This window comes from Coffea arabica, chromosome 5c (genome assembly GCF_036785885.1).
Source record: "Coffea arabica cultivar ET-39 chromosome 5c, Coffea Arabica ET-39 HiFi, whole genome shotgun sequence".
NCBI lineage: Eukaryota > Viridiplantae > Streptophyta > Magnoliopsida > Gentianales > Rubiaceae > Coffea > Coffea arabica.
In genome coordinates this window covers 33,297,284-33,308,031 of record NC_092319.1, presented here as the reverse complement: position 1 = coordinate 33,308,031, position 10,748 = coordinate 33,297,284, and the positions used below count along the sequence as shown (strand labels likewise).

The 10,748-nt window shown below is 37.2% G+C and overlaps 1 long non-coding RNA gene across 1 annotated transcript; it reads right to left on the bottom strand.

The window, feature by feature from the left end:
- Positions 1–9,330: 9,330 nt before the first annotated feature.
- LOC140007504 (uncharacterized) lies at positions 9,331–9,651 on the bottom strand. The gene is made up of 2 exons (XR_011814818.1): positions 9,563–9,651; positions 9,331–9,498 (listed from the first exon to the last, which is right to left on the bottom strand). It is a non-coding gene; the product is annotated as an uncharacterized lncRNA (long non-coding RNA).
- Positions 9,652–10,748: the final 1,097 nt, after the last annotated feature.

Sequence of the window (10,748 nt, the reverse complement as noted above, 5' to 3'; positions counted from 1 at the left end):
TTTATCTAGTTTAACTACATGGCACTTTATTTATTTAGTCATCTATTTGTTTATTTATTGACTTGATAATGATTGTCTTTATTAAATTTTCATGTGGGAGTTAGTATGTGGGGTTAAATGAGATTTTTCTTTTTAGTGGGATGTGAAAGGAACCTTTTGGAAAAAAAAGGGAGTTTAGAGCAATAAGAAACTATTAGAAGTGACATGTGTCACCATAAGAGAGCTAAGCTTCATTCTTTGACCCTTGACTAAGCTTTTCTACCATTTAATCTTTCATTTCTTGTCTTAAAATGAAACAAAACAAATTAAAGAGAAAGGGAGAGAGAGAACCGTGAGCTAGGGAGCAAAAAGAGAGGAAAAAAATTCATCCAAACTAGCTTCAATCTTGCTTGGATTTTGAGGGAAAAAGGAAGGAGATAGCTTAGGGTTTTCCTCTATCTTGGCTTAAGTTTGGAGAGGAGAAGATTTGGGGGTTGGAAGTTCATCTTGATTGGAAAGCAAAAGAGATAAAATGCTCGATTAAACTTCTTTCTTTGTCTTATGTTAAAAATAAGGTTGATTGTTGAATAAAGACCTGATATGGTGGTGAATCTTGGTAGTTTTCAAGTTGATGGTTCTTGTGCTTCATATTTGAGTTTGGGTTTGTATATGTATATGATTTATGGTGGTTTCTTGTTGAGAGTTTGGCCTTATATATATCGAATGTTATGTTGGAAATGAAACCCTATGGACTTGATAAGTATGGTTGGTTGGATTTGGTAAATTAGTTGGAGAAATGTTGGAAAAGTTAGAAAGAAATTTCTAGTTGTTGACCAAACGGAAAGGCCGAAGTTACAGCCTAGATTTCGAAATTCTTATCATGATTCTAGGCTTGATTTTGCTCAAAATACTTTAAACTGCTTTAACCTATAAGTGTGTGCTGAAATTTGATTGAAAACATGCATTTTTAAGTGGCTTAAACCTCACATTTTGACCAAAAACCATGGCTGGAAATTTTCGCAGGAGACTTTGAGTAGTTTTGGAAAATCTGTCATATCTTGGTATAGAAAAATCCAAATTGAGTTTTATTAGTGGAGTTTGAAACTAGATTCAGATTAATTTCTACCGTGAAAATTTCATAATTTTTCTCAATTCCTATGAATATCTGTGATTTTTCAAAATTGACTGAATTTTCATTCCTGTTCTGTCTTTCTATTGGATAAAGTAGCAACTTGAGATTGAATTTTGATTGACTTGTGGACAGAGTCTTGCAAAGCTGACTTAAGAAACTTGAGATATGATTTTTGAAATAGTATCGTGCAAAACTGAAGAAAATTCTATTTTCCTAAAACTGTTCTTACTTTTATTTCCAACTTCAAGTTGGGATTCTTGAACCATCTTGAATTTGGTTTTATGTTGGGGGTGGAGATAACTTGGTTGGTTTGGAGGTGATTTTCTTTTGAATAATGTGACTTGGCGTAGTGGATCTCATGACACTTTGTATATGTGATTTTAGGACGTGGAAGTGAGGTCAGAAGTGCACGTGAGGCGAACAATTGAACTTGTACTGTGGTGAGTGTTCTTTGGATGTTTATGGTTTAAATGACTATATGAAATGTTTGTACTAAATGTTAAATGTTTTTCAATAATTGTTAAAAGAATTTTTAATGGGCGAGTGTGTACTTCATCACACTCGACCCAAGCAAAGGTGAATTTTCAATGATTGAATGTTACTTGCGCATGAATGTAAGCCTTTGGTTGAATTGGGCCTTGGCTTTTCGTTGCCAGTTGATTCGAGCCAGTAACGGATTCCGTCGGACAGCTGGTGACTCTAGGACAACATTTGGTATACTCGAGTATTACCACAAAGTCTGGTGGAGAACTGGCCAGTGAATTCAATGCAATGAAATCAATGAATGAATGACATGAACACTGAAGGAGTTTTCACTTGCAAATGTTTTCTAATGTCGGAGGGATAAGGAAAATGGTTGACGAACGAAGGAATGAGTAACTTGAATTAATGGCTGCAAGTGAGCATGTATCCTTTCAATGAATGAATGATTGATTTTGAATGACTGCTTATTACGGTGTAAAGTGCTAAATGTAAATGTTTCCGTGTTTGCCCGCTTGATTGCTTGTTTGGGAACGTCACTGAGTTTTTAGCTCATTCCGTTAGTTTGTTTTCCTTACAGGAGTGGAGGCCGGAGCAAGTAGGCATGAACTAGGGTGTATAACTTTCATGTAGTTGTACTTTTATCGATGAGATGTATTAGGAATCTTTGAAAATGTAATCCTATGCTTTACTTTTGGATTGTGAATTAAGTTTGAATTACTGGTTGGAAATGGAACTTTTATATTAATTTCGAGACTTGAATTGCTATTTCAAGAACGTTAGTGAGTGAGTTCTGACGAGAGTTGGGCAAGCGGTCCACCAAACCCTTGGGTACGCCTTAGGGGGGGCGAGGTCATCACAGGTAGTATCAGAACTCTTATCGAGCTCATGCCAGGAGAGGATTTTTGGACTGTGGGAATTGACCTGTAAGTGTGGAATGAATCTCTATTGTTGAGAAAAATTAGATATGTATGTTGGGTAGGAATCTCAATTGTCGTTGATTTCTTCTTGAGAGTGGCCAACTCGAGCGGTGAATTATCATATTTTCAGATTTTTGTACTCGAGTACCAAAGAGTTGATATCTTTATGATAAGTCGATATCACGAGTAATATTGGAATAAGTCTGGATGGCGAATATCAATGCACGGGGGATGTGAATAGTCTGGACTTGGGATATATTGAAGATATTAGTGAGATTTAGGATCCTTATTATTCAAGTGTACATACCTGGTTATATTTCTTCGAGTTTTGATTAAGAGTATTGCTTGAGCAATATCTAGGGTCAATGTCCAATAGGGTAGAGATTTGAGAATTACGGATGTGAGTTCAGGCAGTTGGAAGGACACGTATTTCCTTGTTTTGCCATTGTATGTATTTTTGCTCGTGACGTGACACTGCTACTAAGTATAGTATTTGCTTTTGTTTTATGCACCTGGTTTTGATCTGCTTGATATGTATAGTATTTTGTGATTTGTTGTATGAACTTGGTATGTTATAAATATGCTAAGTATGTTTCCATATCTTTGGCTTTGTTTTGTGATGTGAAAATGTCTTTATTTTGGCTACTATAGCTGATTTATTTTATTTATGACCTATACAGCTTGTTTTGAAAAAAAAAGAGAGAAGAGAGAATGGAAGGAAGACGAAGTCGTGGACGTGGGGCTAGTCGTGGTCGAGGGGCTAGGCCAACTCAAGAATCAAGAGAAGAACGAGAAGCTGCACCAGAGCAACAACGTGAACCCAGTGCCAAAATAGGGGATCAGGTAGCGATGGCCATACAACGAATGACTGATATCTTGGCTCGTCTAGTGGAACAACAGGGTCAAGCACTTGTTTACTAACCTAGGGACCCTGAAATAGGAGAGGATAGAGCACTAGAGCGTTTTCAAAAGTTTACTCCCCCTAAGTACCTTGGAGGGCCTGATCCAGAGACGGCTAAGCATTGATTGGATGCTATGGTTAATATTTGTGCAGCCTTGAATTATACGGAGAAAAGACAAGTGGCATTTGTTGTCTTTCAATTTGAGAGACCCGCTCGGGCGTGGTAGAATGTTATTAGGGTAAAGTGGGAGAGAGAACAGACGACATGGACTTGGGTAAACTTTATGAGAGAATTTAATGAAAAATACTTTCCACCTCTTGTTCAAAAGAAGAGAGAGGACGATTTCATTAGGTTACGCCAAGGAATGCCAAGCGTGGCCGAATATGAAACACAATTCACCAAACTGTCCAAATTTGCTCCAGAGTTGGTGGTTACGGAGCAAAGGAGAGTGAGACGGTTTATCCAGGGTTGAATCTAGAGATCCAAGAAGCTTTAGCAGCAGCTCAAGTTAATACTTTTACTGAAACTCTTGAGAAGGCCCAAAAGATTGGGAATGCAAAGTCACAAGTAAAAACTTTTCAAGCACGAAAAAGGAGTGCACCTAGTTGTACATATGAGGAATCTAGGGAAAATGTAACGCCTTCCAAAGTAAGAAGAGCGAATCTTTCACCTTACCTACCATAGACATTAGGAACCCTAGAAGAAAGTTCTACAAAAGGAAGTCAAATAGGACAAGAAGGAATTTCTCGAAAAGGCCAAAATATGGCTCCTCGCTTAACCTGTAGATACTGTGGGAAGACGAATCACATTGAGGAGGATTGCTGGAGGAAGGGGCGAAAGTGCTTGATTTGTGTGAGTTCAAACCATCAAATTAACAACTGCCCGAGGAATCAGCAACGAGGAAATAATGCTCAACAAATGGATAGAACCACTTTTAAACAAGCTAAAGAGAGAGGAAACAGACCAAGAGTGCCAGCGTGGGTATATGCCATAGACAAGCAACAGGCTCCAGAATCATCTGAGGCAATGAAAGGTAAAAAAAAAAAAATTTCGAGAACTAAATTTTCTTAAGGGGGAGAGAGTGTGAGAATCTAAAAATTTTGCTAATTTATCTAGTTCAACTACATGACACTTGTGAGGACCCTAGAATTTTCATATTTTCTTAGCCTATTGTTTATTCTCATTTTCTCTCTTAAGTGAAAATTTGTTAACTAATCGTTTTAAACAAAGGAAGGCCTTGTTGTTATGTGTATTAGTGTCTGAGATAGGTATATATGTGCATGTGTTGGAAGAACAGTTGAACGAGGCAATCAAACTCGAGAAAAAAGAAAACATTTTGTGAAAAAAAAACTGAAGGGCCAAATCCGGCCAGTTCTTGGCCGGATTACTGGCCGGATTGTTGTGGAGTTTTGAAAAAAAAATGGATTTCCTCTATGGCCAGTATCCGGCCAGGAATCCGGCTAGATTTCGGCCGGATTCTGACGTGTCACAGCCGGTCATCAGCTTTGACCGGCTGTTTCCTTCCTTCTTATCCTACTTTTTGGCCCAAAATATCTTCATTTGTTCCTCAACTCAGCCGTGTGCCTTTGAGAGAAGAGAGAAAACTCTTATTTTCTAACTTCTATTTTCATTCAAATCTTGAGATTTCACCGTTGGATTTTGAAATCACTCCGTACAAGTGCTAACTAAGGTGGGTTAAAGGTGCTAGTGGAGTTGTTTTTGGAGGGGAAGCTGTAAGTTTCTACCTTTCTTCCTTTTTGTTCTAAAGTTGGTTAATTAGCAGTTTGTAAGGGTTAATCATGCTATATTATGAATGATTTCATGGTTTTAGGTCAAGTTGGACTATTTTCTGATTTATTGGGAATTTTCCTGATTTTATATGATAGTCATGGATTGGCCTTGGATTGATGGGTTAAAATGGTATTAATTGAAGCTTGTGTACGTTAATTGCGATTGTTTGCGGAAAATTTCCGCTTGTGGTGTGAATTTCCGGTTCTAGGGTTTCAATTTGGGGATTTTCTTATAGTTGGCTTTGGAGTCTCTAATTGGCTTTGATTGAAGAGTTTTGTGCCCTAATTGGACATGTTTTATTCCTTATGGACCATATGTGTGATTGTAATTAATGGTATGAGAATGGGTTTTTAATTGTAGGGTGAAAGTGAAGAAAGTTAGGGGAAATGCTGTCCGTTTCTTTTCTTGTCTTGTAAATGAGTTAAAGTGGTTTTGCAAATATATTTTGTGTCGATTTGGACGAATTTCCTTGAAAATTTCATCGGTTCTTTCAACAGGTGTTCGAGGGCTAAGTTTCTATTTGAACTTGTATATTTCTGCTTGGCAAATAATGTGACCGTTGTACCATTTTAAGACATGATACCTCTTCCGTTTGAAACTTCAAATGTTGCCTTACGCCCTTACCAAAATATAGAGTTATGAGTTAGGGTTTTATCGGGCACAAGTGAATTACTTTTAAGCGAGGTTTTAGTGTGGAAGTTAAAGTATTTTTGTCCTCCTTTTCACATGATTTTCATCAAGGCACTGGTCATCTAATGCCCACTTGAATATATATTGTTTTTGAGTCATATAAATGATTTCGAAACAATATTTCTTAGTTGATCCAGTTGGATTCCGATTTGACTTTGGTCCAAGTGTTTTCCGCCGGAAATTTTATAACCCTTTTGAGTTTGGTTTTGCGGTTGCTTTATGAAACCCTAGTTATTTCCGTCCATAGGTCCAAATGCCCTCGTTTCACTTTAAAGTCATTTTATACGTTCTACTCTTCATTAGTCGGGTATCTTCGATTTCACTTACTTGTTTTGCTAGACCAATTGTGATATTCTTTCTCTTGTCTAATCTTAGGTTTTCTTAGTGACTGAGAGTAATATCCGGAAGGATATTTTGTATGTTGTTTTGCGTAAATAAGTGAGTGTTCCTTGTTTGTTATACCTTCTTGATTATATGGCTTGTATGAATGATTGTTAACATGTTAAATGTGTTCAATGATTGCCAAAACGAGTTTTATAGGCGAGTGTGTACTTGATCGCATTCGATCTAAATAAAGGTGAAATTTTCAATGATTGAACGATTAGTTGTGCATGAATGTAAGCCTTTTGGCTGAACTGGGCCCTGCCCTTCGTTACCGATCGACTCGAGCCAGAAGCGGACTCGGTCGGGCGATATGGTGACCCTGGGTGAACGTTTGGTATACTTGAGTATTACCTTGAAGTCTGGTGGAGCCTGGCCAACATCCAGGAAGGGGGTGAATGACATGAATGAACGAATGTCAATGCAAATGAGGGGTTTTACTTACAAAAATGCATTTTCAAATGATTGGAGGAATATGGGAAATGAAAGGAGAATGAATGAACGAATGGCTCCCTGTGAGCACGTATCCTTTTATGAATGTGTTTATCGTTTTATATTGTAAATGTTTCTTGAATTATTGGTTATCGATGGTTAATGCCTTGGTTTGATTATGTGATTATGTGTTCGGAACCTCACTGAGCTTTTAGCTCACCCCTTTAGTTTTGTTTTCCTTAACAGGGGAAGGCGAGCAAGGACGAGAGCTCTATATAGACTAGCTTGGTCTAGTTCTTTGGTTTTGTAATGGTTCTCGCCCAAGTGCTTGGCACGGGCTGGTCCTATGGTGAATTGAAAACCTTTGTATATTCGACGTTTGTACTTCCTTTTGAGATAGCAATGTATATAAGTTTTGTTTTCAGTTTTGGATCGTTGTTATATTTATTCTTATGGGTTTGTTCTGGTTTTGATTGAGGGTTGAAGTGAATGATTGAGTTCCGGCGAGAGCTGAGCAGACGGTCCGCCGAACCTTTTGGTTCGCCTTAGGGGGAGGTGGGGCTGTCACAACACTTTATTTATTTAGACATCTACTTGTTTATTTATTGACTTGATAATGATTGTCTTAGTGCTTTTATTAAATTTTCATGTGGGAGTTAGTATGTGGGGTTAAATGAGATTTTTCTTTTTAGTAGGGTGTGAAAGGAACCTTTTCGAAAAAAAAGGAGTTTAGTGCAATAAGAAACTACTAGAAGTGACATGTGTCACCATAAGAGAGCTAAGCTTCTTTCTTTGACCATTGACTAAGCTTTTCTACCATTTAATCTTTCCTTTCTTGTCTTAAAATCAAACAAAACAAATTAAAGAGACTGGGAGAGAGAGAACCGTGAGCTAGGAAGGAAAAAGAAAGGAAAAAATTCATCCAAACTAGCTTCAATCTTGCTTGGATTTTGGGGGAAAAAAGAAGGAGATAGCTTAGGGTTTTCCTCTATCTTGGCTTAAGTTTGGAGAGGAGAAGATTTGGTGGTTGGAAGTTCATCTTGGTTGGAAAGCAAAAGAGATAAAATGCTAGATTAACCTTCTTTCTTTGTCTTATGTTAAAAATAAGGTTGATTGTTGGATAAAGACATGATATGGTGGTGAATCTTGGTAGTTTTCAAGTTGATGGTTCTTGTGCTTAATATTTGAGTTAGGGTTTGTATATGTATATGATTTATGGTGATTTCTTGTTGAGATTTTGGCCTTATATATATCTAATGTTATGTTGGAAATGAAACCCTATGGACTTGCTAAGTATGGTTGGTTGGATTTGGTAAATTAGTTGGAGAAATGTTGGAAAAGTTAGAAAGAAATTTCTAGTTGCTGACCAAATGGAATGGCTGAAGTTACAGCCTAGATTTCGAAATTTTTATCATGATTCTAGACTTGGTTTTGCTCAAAATACTTTATACTACTTTAGCCTACAAGTGTGTGTTGAAATTTGATTAAAAACATGCATTTTTTAAGTGGCTTAAACCTCACATTTTGACCAAAAACCATGGCTGGAAATTTTCACAGGAGATTTTGAGCAGTTTTGGAAAATCTATCATATCTTGGTGTAGAAAAATCCAAATTGAGTTTTGTTAGTGGAGTTTGAAACTAGATTCAGATTAATTTCTACCGTCAAAATTTCATCATTTTTCTCAATTCCTATGAATATCTGTGATTTTTCAAAATTGACTGAATTTTCATTCCTGTTCTGTCTTTCTATTGGATAAAGTAGCAACTTTAGATTGAATTTTAACTGACTTGTGGACAGAGTCTTGCAAAGGTTTCTTCTGAGAAATTCTAACCCTTTAAATCTATTTTCCAACGGTATAAAGTTTATAAATTTTGGACTTAAGAAATTTGAGATATGATTTTTGAAATAGTATCATGCAACACTGAAGAAAATTCTATTTTCCTAACAAGGGGGGAGGCTCGCGCAATGCGCCGGAGTGGGATGCCTGTGGGTCCGCTCTTTACGAAGGTTAGATAGATCTCACCACTTGCAAACATCCTTACCAATTCCATACAAATATAAGAACAGTGAAGAGAGAAAAGATGGAAGTTGTAACTGAGCAGCCATATGAAAATAATAGAGAACCACACCATAGTATTAGAAAAAACCATAGCTTAGATCAGAATGTTTGAGCTCATGACCATACGGACAGGGATATAGGCCCAATGATAGTTTCAGATTTAGAATAAATGTTTAGTGGCTCCTTTTGTAAGAAGGTATAATAGACCACCTTGCACTTAACCTAATTTGAAACAGTCTTACTTTAGATACTTCTATTTACATAGAACAGATAAAGGAAAAGTTCAATCTTCAAGGATGGGCTTTGGCAGTTTTGGTGCGGTGTTTCTTAGTAGGGTTGACTCTGAGTTTCATTGGGGCTGCTGCAACTGCTGCCTTTTTCTTCTTATCTTCTGTGTTAGAAGGACTGAGTTGATCCACTCCTTTGCTTTGTGTGTCTCTATACATTATGCTGTCAACTTTTTCTATTGCCATATCTTCAGCCATGTCGGTAACATTCTTTTTGGAATGTTCTTCTTGTGCTGCTCCCCAAGTGGATGCTGTAGCTTTGTAGTTGGTGATATATTTGCTGATGACATAGTTTTCTTCTGCAGTAGCATTGTTGATATGGGCAACTATGGCATTGTACTTTTCTGAGCTCCTGGAACTGTGGATTGTATTTGATTTCTTGACCAAGCAAACTAAGTTTTTCTGCTTGATGAAATCTGCTATAGTGGCGTACTGGACATTTCCCTATAAGAAGAATAGAGACTTTAAGTATTTATTTGAAGTGAGCAGTTTTTGAGTTCGAATGTACCTGCTGCTCTTGCTTTTGGATGTCACTTATGCAGAATGGGAGGAGTTGTTCAGCATCATCATCACTCAGGTCAAGAGTTATAACACCACTCATATCACTAATTTGCACTGTTAGTCTGCAGCTGTTTTTGGGTTCATGTTATTAGAAGCTTTTTGGCAGCAGGGGTTGTTAATATTAGATTAAGGTATATGTTTACCGTGGAGTGAAACGGATGCGTTGGTAGCATGAGGTGCAGGTGATCTCGCAATCTAGCCTTGCTCTGATGTATTTGTAGCAGTAGGGGCATGAATGGTACCATAGCTTTTGACTTCTATCTAGAAGTTTTGGTATGCCTCTAATCCAATAGGGCCTTGCCTGCAATGAATGAGCATTGTATTAGTACAAAGGCTCGGACAACTATACCAATTTTGCTAATGGTAATAGAAGTCAAAGTAGATAATCAATTTTGTAGCACTGTTAACCTATTGTGTTAAGCCATTTGTTAATGCCTATTACACCAGGCAAGAATTGTATTAGGCCCAGAAGACCCTCTTATAAAAGCTAATGCAAAGCGTGTGATTCTTGAATTTCACATGGGTGAGAGTTTCATAATAAAACTATAGAATCCATCAAGCAATTAAAAAGAATTAAAAAGCTTTACGCTACAGTGAGGTTCACAAGAGAGAAAGTACAATTTGACAAGTAAGATAATGAGTAGGGGAAAAAATGGTAATTACTCAGTAGCATTAAAACACAGAATTCCACCTACAAAGTCACGGAGATGCAGAAATACGAAGAAATGGGGACAAACAAGTAAATAAAAAATTACTGGGTAAAATGGGAAAATAGGAGGGACTAATTTCATTAATGAGGACAAAATTACTGTATGAAAGCCTGTATACCCGAAAAAACCAAATGAAATGGAGCATTAGTTAGTACTACAAAAACGTACGGATACAATGAAAACTAAACTCAAGACATTTTTGCCCAAAACATTCAAATCTCATTACCAATCAATCAGGATAGTAGGGAATGATAGTTCAAGCTTGTAGTCAGTATAATCCAATTCGATAACCCACAAGCCAATTTTGTAACGATAGAGACTACAGACTTTTTGGCTGTTGGCATGCATGTAGAAATAAAGGATTGTAAGTGAGTTGTATACGTACCTCAGCCATAGTTGTGAGGTCGCTGATAGTTATAACTC